Genomic DNA, 19,926 nt, shown 5'->3' on the forward strand with positions numbered 1-19,926 from the left:
TTTGTGCGGCATCTGGACAGCAAGCACATGGTATGTGCGATGGAGATAGAGGAGGCAGCCAGGAAGATGTTCAGCAAGTGAGTATAGCAGATCAGCAACTTATCACATAACCTCTCAAGCTGCAAATGTTTTTATTATGGCCAAGTTGTCTACATCTTCATTGTAATTCAAACACTGATGGAAATGTCCTGCAAAACTCACTTCTCTTCTGTACAGCAACAGTCCCGTCCCTTTTCCACATGTCCGTTCAATAAACGTGTTTTTTGTGTCGATTGTCCTGATTTGTGCAGGTTGTTGCAATCAGTGGCTTTATTGTCTGCATAATAGTTTCAGCTGTCTACTTTGCCAACAATGACTTCACTGCTGTGCCACAACTGATGCCAAAGACACCGTCTCAGAAGAGACACAGAAAGAAAAGAATCTCTATTGTGCCAGATGAAAATAGGGACCCGAGTGGGCGCAGGGAACTGCTGCACAGGGCAGCCATCAGACATTTTTGGGCCCCTTACACAGCTTTAGGCCTGGCCCCCCCCCCGGGCCTAACCACCAACATTCCCCAGAGTCTCCCCCTTGGCTGTACCACCAAATTCGCCCACTGGCCATTCCATGTCCTCCTTTGTCTGCAATCCCATCTCCTCCATCCCATATCCTCATCCTCCTCCAGTCCCATCTCCTCCATCCCATATCCTCATCCTCCTCCATTCCCATCTCCTCCATCCCATGTCCTCTTCCTCCTCCATCCCATTCCACCTCCAGTCCCATCTCCTCCATCCCATATCCTCATCCTCCTCCAGTCCCATCTCCTCCATCCCATATCCTCATCCTCCTCCTCCATTCCCATCTCCTCCATCCCATGTCCTCTTCCTCCTCCATCCAATTCCACCTCCAGTCCCAATTCATCCATCCCATGTCCTCTTCCTTCTCCAGTCCCATCTTCTCCTACCACAGGAGTGGGACAGGAAGGGAGCAGTGGGACAGGTGGGGGCCAGTGTGTTAGGAGGGGGGCAGAGAGACAGGAGGGGGAAATGTCACAGAAAAGGGGGCAGCCGGATAAAAAGGGTGCAGCAGGACAGGTAGGGGACAGCGGAACTGGAGGAGGAGGTGTCATGGGAGGAGGTCAGCGGGACAGGAGGGTAGGTGTCACAGATAGGGGACAGCAGGACAGGTGGGGGGGCAGTGTCACACACACCTTGGGACGCACCAGTCCTCCCATCTCTCACCTGTCCAGCAGTACCAGGAGGGATAGCTGACCCTGTGCCCCATCTCCACCAGGCTCTATGGGCCACAGCTGCAGGAGCCCAGGCGCTGCAGGCTCCTCTGCCCTGACCTTTTCCTCCATGGGGCCCTCCTACTGCCCCCGCACACTGATGGCGGGCCTGGTCTGCTCGTGAAAGGCGGTGGTGGGCTCAGACTAGTAAGCGCTGTTCTCCTTCCATTGCGTGCGAATGGGGGGGGGGCGGGGGTTGCTAGTGAAAGGCGTTGGAGGCTTCTCTCTCCTCAATATCGGACGGCCTGCAGGGGCCCGGCCAGTGCATGACAGATTAATGTCATGTCTTGATGAACGGGCAGTGGGCCTGGCTAGTGGGGCCCCTTAGGACGCTCGGGCCCCTTATAGTAGAACTGCCTGTAACCCCTGATATCGGCCCTGCTGCTGCAGCAGTGATGATACTATTGGATCATTTATGCACAACACTTTCTGTTTATCTTTGACTCACTGTGCTATGATATAGTGAACACTTTAGGTCTTCAAACTAATAATACTGACACATGTGCGGGCACCTTGTGGAGATGGCACTTAGATTTCACTTCAACTAGTTTTCTTAGAGCCTTGGAAGTGCCTAAATCCCAGGCTATACCTACAGCCTGGTGCTAATAATAAGCCCGGTCTTGCCAGCCTACATGTGGAAGCCTTTATAGTCAAGGTGCTTATATTGGATCTTTGAACAGCAGAGAGATTATATCTGAGGTGGACGGAGCTCATCAATCACTACAGACAAAAGTCAAGAACTTATGTAAGGTGTGGGCCTGGAATCAGAGGGTTGCCCAGGAGCAGAAAAAAAGTACCTTATGACTAAGCAGTGTGTGCCACTTGCTCACTTAAATCTTCAGTCATGTGAGCATTATTGACACATTCATGTGATGTAGTTTTGTTGTAGCAAGAAGAGGCAAGGTCTGGGGTGCCTTGGCATACTTTGCTTAGTGAAGGTGATGTTCAGTCTCCCTTGCAGCAACAAGAATTTAGTTCTTTAGCATAGGTAAGGGTTTACAAGCTTGTACAGTTAGCCCTTTATTTAGTTTCTTTATTTTGACACTAGAAATGTGGTCACCTGATAAATTCACTTTTAAAGCTCTATACCCAGCTCAGAAAACAGTGTCTTAGTGAGGCTCCATTTTATAGAGATGCTTAAAGTGGTTGTATACTCATTTTTTTAACTTTTACCTACAGGAAAGCCTATAATAAGGCTTACCTGTAGGTAAAAAAAACCATCTCCTAAACCTGTACGGTTTAGGAGATATTCCCCTCGGTATGCGCCGCTGACTGCAGCGGCGCATGCGCACAAGGGGATTCTCGGCCTGAAAATCTGGCAGTGGCCGACCGGCCGGAATGAAATCTCCAGCGCGCATGCATGGGAGTGACGATATCGCGGCTCTGGCCACTCACAGCGCTGGAGCCGCGATACCCGGAAGAAACGCCGAGGGAGCATGTCAGCTCCCTCGGCGTGGATCGGGCCAGATGTCGGGGCCTCGTTCTAAGGTAAGTATTTCATAATGAGCTAGTATGCGGTGCATACTAGCTCATTATGCCTTTTGCTTTGCAGGTGTTAAAAAAAAAAAAATAATAATTAGCGGGTTTACTACCACTTTAAAGCGGAGTTCCACCTGGGAAAAAAAATACGTTGGTGGCTTCACTCTTGCAGGACATGGCGTAGCTTGCAGCAGAAAGTGCAGCGATCTATGCCCGGAAGTGGGAGCAAATTCCTGAATTTGACAGGTATCTGCTCCCTGCTTTTATTTATTTATTTATTTATTTTTTTTATCGCAACTCTTTTAGAATCACTTTAATGCAGGGCTTTGGCTTTTAGTTCAGGAAGAAAAAGCCTCCACTGCTGGTTTCCCAAAGTCTTTCTGTGCAAACGATGGATGGCGTAATGTCTTAATTTATTTTGACATAATGGTAAAAGTGCTTGCTGACCTGGGATGAGCATTGGTAGGACAAAGCACTGAGGAACCATCTCCCGTAGTTTAAGACGTGCTTATTGCATTATTTAGGACTTAATTTTTTGATTAACGTTACATTTTAATTCTTCTTTAATGTGTTACCTTTTTTTGCAGACCAGAGCTCCGTTGAAATAGTGAATGAAGAGGTCACTGTTCAAATTAGGTGAGAATGATTGTGAGATTAGTTTGAATAGTTGACAGTTTTCTTAGTTGTGTAAAGTTTTCTTATTTTATATATTTCAAAGATTGAAATAAGTAAGATTCCTCCATCCACACATGAGGTGTGGCTTGCTGCTTTCCTAGTTATCAAAGATCACTGAGCTGAATGGAGGTGAACGGGGCCACCATGCCTCTGTCGGTGTCCATGTGAGCTCCCTTCTTATCTCTGTGCTACAAGCCAGAACTCCAAAGGGCATATATGTTTCGGGGCTTTGCCCCTTTTTCAAAGCCCCCAACATATTCTCACCCACTACTCACTGTGGTTCTGGCTTGCAGCGCAGAGACGGAGGGAGCTCACAAAGATGCCAATAGTGGCATGGTGAGTGGCGAGCCCGGCTCACCTCCATTCAGTTCAGTGATCTTCGATACCCTGTGTCCTAGTTAGTGATCACCCTGTCTAAAGCCCCATACACACTATCAGATTTTCTGCTGAGTTTTTCCTTCAGATTTACCAAAACCATATAATATGAGGTCAAACATTAGGAGTTTCAATGTGTATGCAATCAGGTAGGCCCTTCTACTACATGGTTTTGGTAAATCTGATGACAAAAATCAGCAGACAATCTGATAGTGTGTATGGGGCTTTAGGAGCTGCGTCCTCAGTACCTTAGTGTAAGTTTGGATATGGGTTGTTTAAAAAAAAAAAAAAAAGTTACAATTTTATTAGACCAGTGCCTTAGCTATTGTTTCTCTTAATTACTCTTTTTATGATATACTTATCACCAGTTGCATTTGAATCCGTTGCTCCTCTGGGTGACTTCATTGGTTGTGTGACCATGTTAAGAATTGTACTTGCAACTAGTATGCATATATACATGTATATAATGGTTGTGTTTAAAAATTAATGGAAATCCTAAGTGGTATGACTGGTGCTAGATTTTTCAGACTTAAATTTGTTTGTTAAATCTGCAGGGCTGAAGCTGCAGAACCTGCTGAGGAGATAAGAAACAAATTGCTTGTTTGTCCTTTTAACTAGAATTGATTATTTGTAGTAATATGTGGTGTTTTTTTCTACTCATTCTGTGCCCCTTTAGAACTTAATCAGGCTGCTGTTAATCCTGCAGACTGTACTGCAGGGATGGCCAACCTTTTGAAGAGCAAGGGCCACTTAAGTGACTTGGTAACCAGTCACGGCCACAATGAGCGGAGTGGGAGGATGACAGGTCCATGTACACTCCGCATATGCAGAGCGGACACAGTCCACTCTACTCTATGGGCCCTCCGATCCACCCAGATGGAAGGGGACAGATCACCTTCTGTTTTTTTTTTCTTTTAGCGGCTGGGATTGAAGGTATGCAGATGTAAACGGACACAAGTCTGTTTACATTTTCCACTCCATAGAGGTGAATGGAGGGTCTGATTGGGTTGGACCAATCATGTGAAAGGGGCCTAAGGCTGCTTTCACACTGATGTGCTGTGGTCTACCCAGAGCAGTGCACCTCTGGCTTTTCTTGGGGTTAGCTGCACTTTGCCATAGAATTCTATTATATCCTGCAGGTGTTGTGTACTTTCTGAAAGCGCACCAAACCCATAGGAAATAACAGAGGTCTATGGCTCAGTGCAGTTTGAAAGCAGTCCAGTAACCACTGCAGATTATAGTATTAAACATACCTTTAACCACTTGACCACTGGGCACTTAAACACCCTTAATAACCAGACCAATTTTCAGCTTTCGGTGCTCTCGCATTTTGAATGACAATTACTCAGTCATGCAACACTGGACCTATATGAAATTTTTGTCCTTTTTTTCACACAAATAGAGCTTTCTTTTGGTGGTATTTAATCACCGCTGGGTTTTTTTTTTTTTGTGCTATAAAAGAAAAAATACCGAAAATTCTGTAAAAAAACGAATTTTTCTTTGTTTCTGTTAGAAAATTTAGCAGATTAGAAATTTTTTCTTCATAAATTTTGGCCAAAATTTATACTACTACATATCTTTGGTAAAAATAAGTACAAATTGGTGGATATTATTTGGTCTTTGTGAAAGTTATAGAGTCCACAAGCTATGGTGCCAATATCTGAAAATTGATCACACCTGAAGGACTGACGGCCTATTTCAATTCTTGAGACCCTAACATGCCAGAAAAGTACAAATACCCCCCAAATGACCCCTTTTTGGAAAGAAGACATTCCAAGGTATTTAGTAAGAGGCATGATGAGTTTTTTGAAGTTGTCATTTTTTCCCACAATTCTTTGCAAAATCAAGATTCTTTTTACTTTTTTTTTTTTTTTCACAAAATTGTCATATTATCAGGTTATTTCTCACACACAGCATATGCATACCACAAATTACACCCCAAAACACATTCTGCTATTACTCCCGAGTATGGTGATACCACATGTGTGAGACTTTTACACAGCGTGGCCACATACAGAGGCCCAACATGCAGGGAGCGCCATCAGGCGTTCTGGAGCACCCAGGACAATTCTGACATTTCTCTCCTACATGTAAAACTCATCATTTATTTGCTAGAAAATTACATAGAACTCCAAAACATTATATATGTTTTTTTAGCAAACACCCTGGAGAATACAATGGTGGTCTTTGCAACTTTTTATCTCGCACGGTATTTGTGCAGTAATTTTTCGAATGCTTTTTTTTGGAAAAAAAACTGTTTTGTGCTTAAAAAAAAAAACACAGTAAAGTTAGCCCAATTTTTGCATAATGTGAAAGATGAAGTTACGCTGAGTAAATAGATACCTAATATGTCACTCTTCAAAATTGCACACGCTCGTGGAATGGCGGCAAACGTCGCTACTTAAAAATCCCCATAGGCGACGATTTACATTTTTTTTACTGGTTATATGTTTTGAGTTACAGAGGAGGTCTAGGGCTAGAATTATTTCTCTCGCTCTAACGTTCGCAGCGATACCTCACATGTGTGGTTTGAACACCGTTTTCATATGTGGGCGGGACTTACGCATGCGTTCGCTTCTGCATGCGAGCACATGGGGACAGGGGCGCTTTAAAAAAAACATTTTTTTTTTATTGTTCATTTTACTTTATTTATTTTAGTTTGACATTTTTTTCCCCAAAAATAATTTTTTTGATCACTTTTATTCCTATTACAAGGAATGTAAACATCCCTTGTAATAGGAATATGGCATGACAGGTCCTCTTTACAGTGAGATGTGGGGTCAATAAGACCCACATCTCACCTCTAAGCTGGGAAGCCTGAAAAAAAAAAAGATTCTGGCTTTGATCGTATTAGCGATTCGGTAGAAGCACCGGAGGGCGGAGGGCGGCGGGAGATGTCTATGGCTGGGTATTGCAGGGTATCACCGACTATGGCTGGGTATCTCAGAGCATGGTGTTGCAGAGTACTGCGTTGCAGAGCATTGCAGGGTATTGGCGGGTGTTGCAGAGCATTGCAGAGTGTTGCAGGGTATTGGCGGGTGTTGCAGAGCATTGCAGAGTGTTGCAGGGTATCGGCGGGGGTTGCAGAGCATTGCAGAGTGTTGCAGGGTATCGGCGGGGGTTGCAGAGCATTGCAGAGTGTTGCAGGGTATCGGCGGGGGTTGCAGAGCATTGCAGAGTGTTGCAGGGTATTGGCGGGTGTTGCAGAGTGTTGCAGGGTATTGCAGAGCGTTGCGGAGTGTTGCAGGGCATTGCGGAGTGTTGCAGGGCATTGCGGAGTGTTGCAGGGCATTGCGGAGTGTTGCAGGGCAATGCAGAGTGTTGCAGGGCATTGCAGAGTATTTGCAGGGAATTGCAGAGTATTTGCAGGGAATTGCAGAGTAATGCAGAGTATTTGCAGGGAATTGCAGAGTAATGCAGAGTATTTGCAGGGAATTGCAGAGTAATGCAGAGTATTTGCAGGGAATTGCAGAGTAATGCAGAGTATTTGCAGGGAATTGCAGAGTAATGCAGAGTATTTGCAGGGATTTGAGGGGTTAATTTTCGGTGAGCAGCGATGTGGGCACTGCAGATGCAGCCCACATCGCTGCTGACACCGATCTCTTCCCCCTCCGCTGTACCGATCGGTACAGAGAGGGGGAGGGAGGAACCGGCGTCATAACATGACGCCGGCTTGTTTACAAGTGATCACTCCGTCATTTGACGGAGCGATCACGTGGTAAACGGCCGCGATGAGCGGCCGTTTACCGTGATTCGTGATGCGCCGGGTCCACTGGACCCAGCGGTCACGGATGCTCTCGTGTGCGCGCCCCAGGGGGCGCGCGAGAGCAGAATTCTAGGAGGCCGTTAATTAACGGCCTCTTAGAGTTAAACAACCGCCCTGATGCCGTTAATCGGCAATGGGCGGTTGTTAAGTGGTTAATAATAGTCTTCAATTCGGGTATCACCAGCTGTTGCTGTTCCAGAAAGAGTGCATTTGGTATCACTCTGTCTGTGACAGGATGTGGCGCTATACAGGAAGCATCGTCTTATATGGCTCTGCTACACAACCGCTTGCTTCCACTACCACCGGCTTCATTCACAACACTGATGCTCTGGGATGCCGGGTCGAGAACCTGCAATCTGGGCTTGCCAACCAGCCATCCCAGAGCAGGAGGTCGCGGGCCACATCAGAGGGCTCCGCGGGCCACTGGTTGGGCACCCCTGCTGTACTGCATGTGAAGCAGAGGTCAACATGAGTGGCTTGCAGAATGAAATTAAGTGGTTCCAGAATGCTAGGTTGGCAGCCATTGGTGTATACAGTGCCTTGAAAAAGTATTCATCCCTTGAAATTTTCCACATTTTGTTATGTTACAACCAAAAACGTAAATGTATTTTACTGTGATAAAACAACACAAAATGGCACATAATTGTAAAGTAGAAGTAAAATGATAAATGGTGGCCAACGTGATTTTAATTCAGCCCCCCTGAGTTAATAGTTTGTAGAACCACCTTTCGCTGCAAGTCTTTGAGAATGTCTCTACCAGCTTTGCACATCTAGAGTGACCTTTTTGCCCATTCTTTGCAAAATAGCTCAAGCTCTGTCAGATTGGATGGAGAGCATCTGTGAACAGCAATGTTCAAGTCTTGCCACAGATTATCAATTGGATTTAGGTCTGGACTTTGGGTCATTCTAACACATGTATATGCTTTGATCTAAACCATTCTATTGTAACTCTGGCTGTAGGTTTAGGGTAGTTGTTCTGCTGGAAGGTGAACCACCGCCTCAGTCAAGTCTTTTGTAGACTCTTAACAGGTTTTCTTATAAGATTGCCCTGTATCTGGCTCTGACCAGCTTCCCTGTCCCTGCTGAAGAAAAGCATTCCTACAACATGATGCTGCCACCACCATATTTCACGGTGGGGATGCTGTTTTCAGGGTGATGTGCAGTGTTAGTTTTCCGCCACACATAGCGTTTTGCTTTTAGGCCAAAAAATTTAATTTTGGTCTCCTGACCAGAGCACCATCTTTCACATGTTTTCTGTGTCCCCCACATGACTTCTCGCAAACAAGACTTCTTATGGCTTTTTCTTGGCCTTCATGATGCTGTTTGTTCACTAAGATTCTCTAACCAACCTCTGAGGGCTTCACAGAACAGCTGCATTTATGCTGAGATTAAATTGCACACAGGTGGACTGTTTATTAATTAGGTGACGTCTGAAGGCAAGACTAGATTTTAGTTGGAGGTATCAGTAAAAAAAAAGTTAAAAGTTAAAAACCATTTTTATCGTGTTCCTTCCACTTCACAATTATGTCTAGGGGTGCAACGGATCGTCACCGATCCGTGATCCAAACGGGTCACCCCGCTCGGATTGGCACACGCCGTGATCCGCGGCGCGCTCCCCGGTCACGGTCTCAGGGAAGGCCACGGCTTCGGCCTAGGTCTGAAGCGGCAGCCATCTTTATTCACCCAGGCCGTTTACAATGTGATTGCTCCGTCAAATGACGGAGCGATCACTTATAAACAAACCAAATCATGACATGACACCGGTTCCTCTCTCCCCTCTCTGTACTGATCTGTACAGTGGAAGGGGAGAGGTCGGATGGATGCAGCACTGTGGGCTGCATCTGTAGTGCCCACAGCACTGCTCTTTGACAGCCTACTCTGCAATACCCTGCCAATATTCTGCCATACCCTGCTAATATTCTGCCATACCCTGCCAATACTCTGCCATACCCTGCCAATATTCTGCCATACCCAGCCATCCCCTGCCAATACTCTGCCATCCCCTGCCACTACTCTGCCATCTTCTGCCAATACTCTGCCATACCCAGCCATACCCTGCCGATACTCTGACATACCCAGCCTTACTCTGCAATACTCTGCCGTACCCAGCCATGCTCTGCCGTACCCAGCCATGCTCTGCCGTACCCAGCCATGCTCTGCCTTACGCAGCCATGCTCTGCCGTACCCAGCCATGCTCTGCCGTACCCAGCCGCACCCTGCCACGCTCAGCCAATATTACAGTGGGGGAGATTGTGGATATTACAGTGGGGACTATATGGCGGTGGAATTTTCACAGGTTTCTGCAAATTCAATTACTATTTTCTGATCCTAAAAATGATCCGATCCGTGAGTTTTTTTTGATCCGTTGCACCCCTAATTATGTCCCACTTTGTGTTGGTCTATCACATAAAATCCCAATTTAAGTTTTTTTGGTTGAAACATGACAAAGTAAAAATTTCAAGCGGTTTGAATACCTTTCTTATGGCACTGTATATAATTGATGACAAGACTTAGTCTAAAGTAGAATAACTTTCTATTGCGTATCCCTATAAATTGTCTATAACAAATTTGTCTATTCTTTAGGCTCCTTCTGCTGAGAGCCCCAGGCCTTCTCTTTGGGTGCGCACTTGTAAAATGACTCCTATTAGCAACCCAACAGACTCTAAGCCACAAAGGATGCCAACGCGACAGTCATCGACATCAAATGGTGGTAGGATTACTATTAACTTTTTAAATCTTGGTGACATTCTTGACAGGTGATCTCCATAGGAATTGGAATTAAAATAGATAATCTATGACACTATAACCTCTAACCACTTGCCGACCGTGCTATAGCAGAATGACGGCTACAGTGCTGTCGTTTAGTTCTAGGAGGGCTTCTGTTGACGTCCTCAAGATCGTTGCCCGCTGCAGTGCTCACCCAGCGTGCTCTGTGATCGCCAATCACAGTGGCCCTTTACCACATGATCAGCTGTGTCCATACACGGCTGATCAAGACATAAGCACACTTCCCAGTAATCAGCATTCATTTTTAAGGAGAGCCAGTGACCGACAAGTGTGAAAGGGGACAGCTACACTAATCAGGGAACCGATCAGTGATTTTCAAAATGTTTGCTCTTTCATTTGTTTAGCAAAAAATAAAACCTTGTGGTGACTAAATACCATCAAAAGAAAGCTCTAGTGTGGGGGGGAGATAAAAATGTCACATGGGTATAATGCTGCATGCCTGTGCAGTTGTCAAAGTGCGACAGTGCTGAAAGCTTAAAATGTTGGCCTGGTCAGGAAGTGGGTGAAAGTGCCCGTTAAACAAGTGGTTATGCTGAACTCTGGGCTACTGAAGACAGATGCTCACACACAATGAGTAGGGAAAGACTGGCTGTAGTTTGTTGCAGAGGGACCCCCCAGACAAAGCAATGCTTTTCTAGGTTACTCAGTTTAACAGCAAGCTGCAGTGATGAAAAAAGTAATCTCTAGAGCTGAAATGTCACCCTGCTTCCCCCTGCACTGGGCACTTTATTCCCAGTAAGGCAGCACACCTGCTGTAGAAAGCACTTTCTATTTCTATGGCTGAAGTTCAGCTTTTAAGATTTCTGTAAAATGAACAGTCTACAAAAGTTGAAATCTGCTTTTCTTTTCATACATCAGGGGACACAGAGCCATAGTAGTTACTATGCGGGTTATAGGGCCACTGATAGGTGATGGACACTGGCACACCCTAAGGCAAGAATTGCACTCCCTATATAACCCCTCCCACTACTGGGAGTCCTCAGTTTTTTCCCCAGTGTCTAAGGTGTTGGTCACGAGTAAAGATCTGCTGTGCTAAGCTCCACTGGAAGCTTCCTTGCTGGGACTAGCCATGCTGACCGGATCCGTTTAGAGTGTCCTTTCATGGGCCAAAGGAATGGTACCTGGGCCTCGTGTTTGAAGAAACAAGGTTTTGCTTGCGAATGTTTGTCTTTTTAGAGAGCTGGACCCTGGGATCCAGTACTTTTTGGTAGTAGGGCCACAAAGTTTTACTGGCAGGGTGCTGTTGCAGGTCCAGGATTGTGGGTAACCTCTAGGTTCCCCTGTTCCTGAAGGTTTTGGAGCCCACCGTGAAGGGTGATTAGGTTTATCTCAGATAACCCCACAGCGAGGAATGGTAAGTGGAGATTTTGCAGACTTCCCCGATGGTCACAATTCAACCTTTGATGCTGAGAACCTATTCATGTGTGGGAGATCTTTCTTTCTGGGACGGAAACTACCTCTGCCACTCTGGAATGGAGTCTGCTTTACATGATAACCTATCCGGACATTCGGGGTAAAGTCTTCTGATAATGGTTTCCTTCTTTATATCTCTTATTATCTAGTAGCTTTGTTCTAGAAGTATCTGTATTGTCAGTTACAACCCACCAATCAGGTGCTTTCACTTTCTGTCACCTGCAATTCAATATATTTTTTTGAATAATACAAACCTAAGCTGCCTTCAGTTTTATTTTATTATATTTTCAGTATGTGTATAAAACTGTAGATGCTCTTTCAGAGAAATATAGAGAAGAAATAGAGGAGACAGAGACAACCTTGACTATGATGACAAAGTAAAGATGCTGTACACACAGGCTGTTCTACATGAAATCCAGGGCTTTGCCTCAGTTGTGTCAATAGGAGTTGCTCATGCACCCATTAAAGATGTTCAGCTGAATGGATATTTTATACCAAAGGTCAGAAGATACTTCAAGTGTATGTCTGAGAAAAACAAACAGAAACATATAAAATATATCTCTGCAATACAAACACAGTTCTCTAAATGTTATCCCTATAAAAGCACTGCAAGTACATAAAAGAACAAAACCGTTCCACTCATTTTTCAGTTTATTAAAAGTCAGCAGCTACAAGAAGTGTAGCTGCTGACTTTTAACAAAACACTCACCTGTCCCACGTTCCAGCAATGCGGCCGCCGCAAGCCTCACTCCACTCCCCCTCCTCTCCGCGGTGCTGTCATTGCAACTGTGGGCACCCGGCTGTGACAGCTTGCGGTTTCACAGCCAGGCATACTCTGCGAATGCGCGAGTTGCTCTGAGCTCTCCTAGTGGCCAGGAAATCTTGTGGGACCTGTGACGTGTCTCAGAAGATTGCAGCGAGGGAGGGGCCACCTAGGGGGAGAGGAGGCATCGCCTAGGCACACGGAAGGAGGAAGTGGGACAGGAAGTACCTGTCAAGAAGGTGTGTTTATAGGTACCCAACCCCCCCCCCCAAAAAAAATTGCATGCCATTTGTGGCATGTAAGGGGCGAGGAGTGCATAAAGCAGAACTTCCACTTTTGGGTGGAACTCTGCTTTAAGGTGAACATGCATGTGTTTTAACAAAAAATAGTAAAAATACCGGCGCACTAGGGACAAGAAAATGTAAAATATATCTGTTTGCTGCAACCTAATATAGAGATATCACTATGTGAGTCAATCTAATGAATATGTGCGTATGATCAGGGTTGCGCTAACTTTATTTCCTATAATAATGCCTTACTTCCAAGAAGTCTAGACCATGTGTTTCAAATACATTAATATCACTACCAACTAAACCACCACTTTTACAAATTATAAAACCAGAAAAAAAAGGAAAAATATACATATGTGATGGTACCACTGCAGTTTGTGTCTGTTGACCAGACCCCCAACTCCTGCACTGGCGTCAACAAATAAATAAAGAAATCTTACACAGACCACAAACAACTAAAGTGCTCAAGCCCCCAAAATTATATAGGGATGCTGTGAAAAAAATCATCCACAATAAATAGTTTCAACAGTGTAAAAAATGTGTGAAAAAAACTGTTTGTTGCTTTCTATATACCACAAACAGTATAAACCACAATATGCTCCAATATACCATTAATATTACAAGTGCTTTATTATCTCCTGTAAGAAAAAGTGCTTTGTGCATAAATATAGTGCATAAATGTAAACAGTCTCTTCAGTGTTTAAGATTTTCTTGATAATGCTTCTATCTCCACCCAAAGTGTTTAATAGGAACACCGACCGAGTGCTTCACCACCACAGGTACTCAGGTACTCTGATGGCCTGGGGACAGGTACTCGGGTACTCTGGTGGACTGTGACAGGTGTGGGGGGCAATCAGTGTGTGTTGGTGTACACTGTAGGCAGTAACGAGATGTTACCGCAATCTCCTCACACACGATTGGTGTGTGAGGAGGAGAACCCGGTAACATCTCGTTACCGCAGTTTGTTTACATTTAGTGATTGGCTGTGAAAGGATCACAGCCAATCACATGCCGCCGCCAGCCAATGGCTGTTTACCACCGTCGGTAAAGAGCAGTGATCCTGGGAACATGCCGCCACCGACGTGCACTGGCAGCGTGTTTCCGATCGCGTGCATGAGCTGTGCAAAGTGGGGCGGTACCACTTGTGATCGGCTGTGACTTCATCACGGCTGATCACGTGGTAAACGGCCATGTCAAATGGCTGTACACCCCTCCTCAGTGGCGAGCGGTGTCTCAGTGACACGCCGCCACCGAAGGAACAGGGATGCGTGCGCATGATCGTGCGCATTCCCTGTTTAAATGGGAGGCCATCATATGAAGCACTCCCAGAACAAGAGCCGCACCGCCTGGCTGTCATATGATGGCCGGCGGGTGGCAAGTGAGGGAAGAAAACGGTTGTTCACGTAACCTGCATGGGCAAAGCAGAGTTCACTTTAAAGTGTAATGTTGCAGAGCCTCAGTGCAGTTTCATCAGAACCTTATGTAGTAAAGGTGGTGGGCAAATAAAACCTGTTGCTGGACTGCAATATTAACTTCTCTACTACTTCCTGGGGAAACTGGTTGTTTGGTTTAGGTAGCTGCTGTAATCTCAGTATAAATACAGCTGTTCTGCAAAGCCCTCAGAGGCTTGTTAGAGAACCTTTGTGAACAGACGGCATCATGAAGGCCAAGGAACACACCAGAAAGATCAGGGATAAAGTTGTGGAGACATTTAAAACGGGGTTGGGTTATAAAAAATAAAAAAAAATGCCAAGCTTTGAACATCTTGCGGAGCACTGTTTAATTCATCATCCGGAAATGTAAACAGTATGGCATAACTGCAGATCTACCAAGACATGGCCGTCCACCTAAACTGACAGGCCAGGCAAGGAGAGCATTAATCAGAGAAGCAGCCAAGAGGCCCATGGTAACTGGAGGAGCTGGGAGAGGGGGGAGTTCAGTGGTCCCCAAATTAGCAACACAAAGGAGCTAATGATTCTGTTCATACTTCCGTCTTATTCACATGGAGGGTATGAAGCCATACCCGATGGGAGGGCCGTGTTTATCAGAATGGGGATGCACAGGTGTTCCCAGCATCCCGTGTAGGCAGTCCCATTGCTGTCAACTGGGGTGCAGCAGCTGTACCCAATGTGGCATCTGTGTGGGTGCTGGTGCAAGGCCCCGAAATGCACCCAGGGTGTGTCCGCACAACTGCACCCGCATGGATGTCCTTTTTGGGGTAAATACAGCCCCACACAGGGTACAGATTCATACACCCCGTGTGAGTGAGGCCTTGAACTTCTCCATAAAGGACCTTATTGGTGAGAAGAGTTCTCATTTCTCCAGCAGAAAAAGCCTAAATAAAGCTGGAAAGACTCCTCCGACCTCTGAAGACAAAAAGATTTCCAACCTCCCCTCATAGCCGGTGTAACACACGGCTCAAAAACATACCGGCCTCCGCAATAAGGGAGGCCAACACATTTGTTGTGATATTCCCTGCAGTCAGCAAGTTAGTAATAATGATGCCAAGGATGTTGTATGAACATGTTTGTATGTTTTATTTCCTTTTAGTTGCCTAACGTCCACCACTGGCAAAGTCATTTATACAGTAATGTCTGTTAATATATTAAAAACATAAAATGCTAAAAAAAAAAAAAAAAAAAAAAAAAAAAAAAAACATACCGGCCTCCAACCTCCCCTCATAGCCGGTCCAACACACACCTCAAAAACATGCTGATACTACTTATACTTGATAGTTGGTGATCCAGAAGCTGCAGAAAGGGAAATAGAGGGCTGATGGGAAGGCCCTCCAGTTACTGGAGTGGCAGCCGCCATCAGTGTAGGAGCCTGTGTTGGTACATATATACCTGGTCCCTGGCAGGATTCCTCAGACTTTCCATTGAGTCTTGTAACATTCTGTTCCCACACACAAAACTTGGACTATGTAGAAAAGATAATATGCAGTGACGGGACAAGGTCATCCAGAGCCCAGGGCAAACATGCCCAACTACACCCGCCGCCCCCAAGGTGTATGGGCATTATGCGTCATCAAAACCCCCCCACAAAAAAAAACTGAGCACTAATCTTTTTCACCCCCCCCAAGCATAAATTCCCCCTCATCCCAGCACAAATCTTACCCCCCCACCCCCCAAATCCCCCCAATTCAAGTGCCCCCCAAAAAAAAATCACTCCTCCTAGCACAAATTATCTACCCCTAAGATTACTCCTCCCAATAACTCCACTGCAAATCATCCTTCCTAGCACAAATCTTCTTCCCCCATTCCTTCTCCCCCTAAATTTAAGCATACCCCCCAAATTTCCCCTCCTAGAACAATACTTCCTGTTGCCCCCCAAATCCCCCTTTCCAACACAAATCCCCTCCCCCTATTTCCTTGTGGTGCTCCCCACCGCCCATGATACCACAGTGCCCAGGGCAGCCGCCCCTCCTGCCCACCCCTTGTCCTGGCCCTGATAATATGGCACTCTTGTTGGGTGAAGATAGCTGAAGGTATTGCTCTTTTGAAGATAGGTGCTGATGAGAATCTTTTTAGAGAGTAATGACATCTGGACTCTGGTGATGATGGCTCGACTTGAAGATCTTCTCCCTCATGTTCACTAGAAAATCATTCTCTGATCCCTTTTCCTCATCATCTCCTAGTTTAAAATTTCTTCCAGCATTTTGGCCATCTTCCTTCCCAAAAAAGCTGCACCTCTTCCATTTAAGTGCAATCCATCACTGCAATAAAAATGGTAACCGGCTGAAAAGTCAGCCCAGTTCTCCATGAAGCCAAACCCCTCCTCCCTGCAATAGTTCCTCAGCCAGTTGTTAAGATCCCTAAGCTCCTGCTGCCTCCATGGTTTGGCTCGAGGTACGGGCAGTATTTCTGAAAATATTGCCTTGGAGGTCCTTTTCTTCAATATAGCCCCTAAGTTCCTGAAATCATTTGTTAGGGTGTCCCAATTTCCTCTAACTTTTTCGTTAGTACCAATATGTATCATGACAGCTGGGCTCTCCTCAGCCCCATCCAACAATCTGTCCATCTGATGGATAATGTCTCGAACACGAGCACCTGGTAAACAACATACTGTTCGGTAATAACTGTCTTTGTGGCAGATTTCCCTCTTTGTCTTTCTAATGATTGAGTCCCCTACCACCAATACCTTCCTATTCTTTGCTGGAACTTTGCCCCCATCTTCACTGGAGGAGATGTTCCCAAGGTTCCTCTGGCATTTTTGTGGAGTCTCATCTTGAGCGTCACTTTCTGGTAAAGTCACAACGTGAATGCCACATTCTGGTGGAGAAACAATGTGAACGCCGCTTTCAGGTGTAGTCTCAACGTGAACGTCACATTCTGGGTGAGTCTCAGTGTGAGAGTCACATTCTGGTGGGTTCTCAATGTGAACTTTACATTCTGGTGGAGCGTCAACCAAAATTTCTTCCAACATTTTGGCCATCTTCCTTCCCAAAAAAGCTGCACCTCTTCCATTTAAGTGCAATCCATCACTGCAATAAAGATGGTAACCGGCTGAAAAGTCAGCCCAGTTCTCCATGAAGCCAAACCCCTCCTCCCTGCAATAGTACCTCAGCCAGTTGTTAAGATCCCTAAGCTCCTGCTGCCTCCATGGTTTGGCTCGAGGTACGGGCAGTATTTCTGAAAATATTGCCTTGGAGGTCCTTTTCTTCAATATAGCCCCTAAGTTCCTGAAATCATTTGTTAGGGTGTCCCAATTTCCTCTAACTTTTTCGTTAGTACCAATATGTATCATGACAGCTGGGCTCTCCTCAGCCCCATCCAACAATCTGTCCATCTGATGGATAATGTCTCGAACACGAGCACCTGGTAAACAACATACTGTTCGGTAATAACTGTCTTTGTGGCAGATTTCCCTCTTTGTCTTTCTAATGATTGAGTCCCCTACCACCAATATCTTCCTATTCTTTGCTGGAACTTTGCCCCCATCTTCACTGGAGGAGATGTTCCCAAGGTTCCTCTGGCATTTTTGTGGAGTCTCATCTTGAGCGTCACTTTCTGGTAAAGTCACAACGTGAATGCCACATTCTGGTGGAGAAACAATGTGAACGCCGCTTTCAGGTGTAGTCTCAACGTGAACGTCACATTCTGGGTGAGTCTCAGTGTGAGAGTCACATTCTGGTGGGTTCTCAATGTGAACTTTACATTCTGGTGGAGCGTCAACCAAAATTTCTTCCAACATTTTGGCCATCTTCCTTCCCAAAAAAGCTGCACCTCTTCCATTTAAGTGCAATCCATCACTGCAATAAAGATGGTAACCGGCTGAAAAGTCAGCCCAGTTCTCCATGAAGCCAAACCCCTCCTCCCTGCAATAGTACCTCAGCCAGTTGTTAAGATCCCTAAGCTCCTGCTGCCTCCATGGTTTGGCTCGAGGTACGGGCAGTATTTCTGAAAATATTGCCTTGGAGGTCCTTTTCTTCAATATAGCCCCTAAGTTCCTGAAATCATTTTTTAGGGTGCCCCAATTTCCTCCAACTTTTTCGTTAGTACCAATATGTATCATGACAGCTGGGCTCTCCCCAGCCCCATCCAACAATCTGTCCATCTGATGGATAATGTCTCGAACACGAGCACCTGGTAAACAACATACTGTTCGGTAATAACTGTCTTTGAGACAGATTTCCCTCTTTGTCCTTCTAATGATTGAGTCCCCTACCACCAATATCTTCCTATTCTTTGCTGGAACTTTGCCCCCATCTTCACCGGAGGAGATGTTCCCAAGGTTCCGCTGGCATTTTTGTGGAGTCTCATCTTGAGCGTCACATTCTGGTGAAGTCACAACGTGAATGCCACATTCTGGTGGATTAACAATGTGAATGCCGCTTTCCGGTGTAGTCTTAACGTGAACGTCACATTCTGGTGGGTTCTGAATGTGAACGTCACATTCTAGTGGATTCTCTGGTGGAGTCTCCCTGTGGAATTCACACTCTGGTGGAGTCTCCCTGTGGAATTCACACTCTGGTGGAGTCTCCCTGTGGAATTCACACTCTGGTGGAGTCTCCCTGTGGAAGTCACACTCTGGTGGAGTCTCCCTGTGGAAGTCACACTCTGGTGGAGTCTCCCTGTGGAAGTCACACTCTGGTGGAGTGGCCATGTCAAGGTCGCACTCTGGTGGAGTGGCCATGTCAAGGTCGCACTCTGGTGGAGTGGCCATGTCAAGGTCGCACTCTGGGGGAGTGGCCATGTCAAGGTCGCACTCTGGGGGAGTGGCCATGTCCAGGTCGCACTCTGGGGGAGTGGCCATGTCCAGGTCGCACTCTGGGGGAGTGGCCATGTCCAGGTCGCACTCTGGGGGAGTGGCCATGTCCAGGTCGCACTCTGGTGGAGTGGCCATGTCCAGGTCGCACTCTGGTGGAGTGGCCATGTCCAGGTCGCACTCTGGTGGAGTGGCCATGTCCAGGTCGCACTCTGGTGGAGTGGCCATGTCCAGGTCGCACTCTGGGGGAGTGGCCATGTCCAGGTCGCACTCTGGTGGAGTGGCCATGTCCAGGTCGCACTCTGGTGGAGTGGCCATGTCCAGGTCGCACTCTGGTGGAGTGGCCATGTCCAGGTCGCACTCTGGTGGAGTGGCCATGTCCAGGTCACACTCTGGTGGAGTGGCCATGTCCAGGCCGCACTCTGGTGGAGTGGCCATGTCCAGGCCGCACTCTGGTGGAGTGGCCATGTCCAGGCCGCACTCTGGTGGAGTGGCCATGTCCAGGCCGCACTCTGGTGGAGTGGCCATGTCCAGGCCGCACTCTGGTGGAGTGGCCATGTCCAGGCCGCACTCTGGTGGAGTGGCCATGTCCAGGCCGCACTCTGGTGGAGTGGCCATGTCCAGGCCGCATTCTGGTGGAGTCTTAATTTCAATGTCACTTGATGGCGGCGTCTCAATGTGTTGGTCAACAGGCCTGCCATGTGAGCCTTGTCTGCAGTAAATAGTGCATACATCTTCAATAAAAAAAAAGAGGAATTAGATTTAGCACCTTCATCTACATTTCATATATTTTTCTTTGTACAACATCAAGTTATAGAGAGAAAAGTTCAAAACTCTTGTACCAGAGACAATGAATAAACGTGATATGACAGGGACACCAGGATGACTATTGTTGGCCTTTGTA

The 19,926-nt window shown here is 46.3% G+C and overlaps 1 long non-coding RNA gene across 2 annotated transcripts in view; it reads left to right on the forward strand.

Moving 5' to 3' along the window:
- LOC143931383 (uncharacterized) overlaps positions 1 to 19,926 on the forward strand; it is a 270,261-nt gene that overhangs the window by 201,454 nt on the left and 48,881 nt on the right. For both annotated transcript variants that reach the window (XR_013262880.1, XR_013262879.1), the window contains exons 8-9: positions 3,334 to 3,382; positions 10,146 to 10,272. This is a non-coding gene — a long non-coding RNA (uncharacterized LOC143931383). The remainder of the gene's footprint in view (positions 1 to 3,333; positions 3,383 to 10,145; positions 10,273 to 19,926) is intronic.

Source organism: Lithobates pipiens, unplaced genomic scaffold, assembly GCF_037356315.1.
Source record: "Lithobates pipiens isolate NorthernLeopardFrog02 unplaced genomic scaffold, aLitPip1_a1.2 Scaffold_10, whole genome shotgun sequence".
Taxonomy (NCBI): domain Eukaryota; kingdom Metazoa; phylum Chordata; class Amphibia; order Anura; family Ranidae; genus Lithobates; species Lithobates pipiens.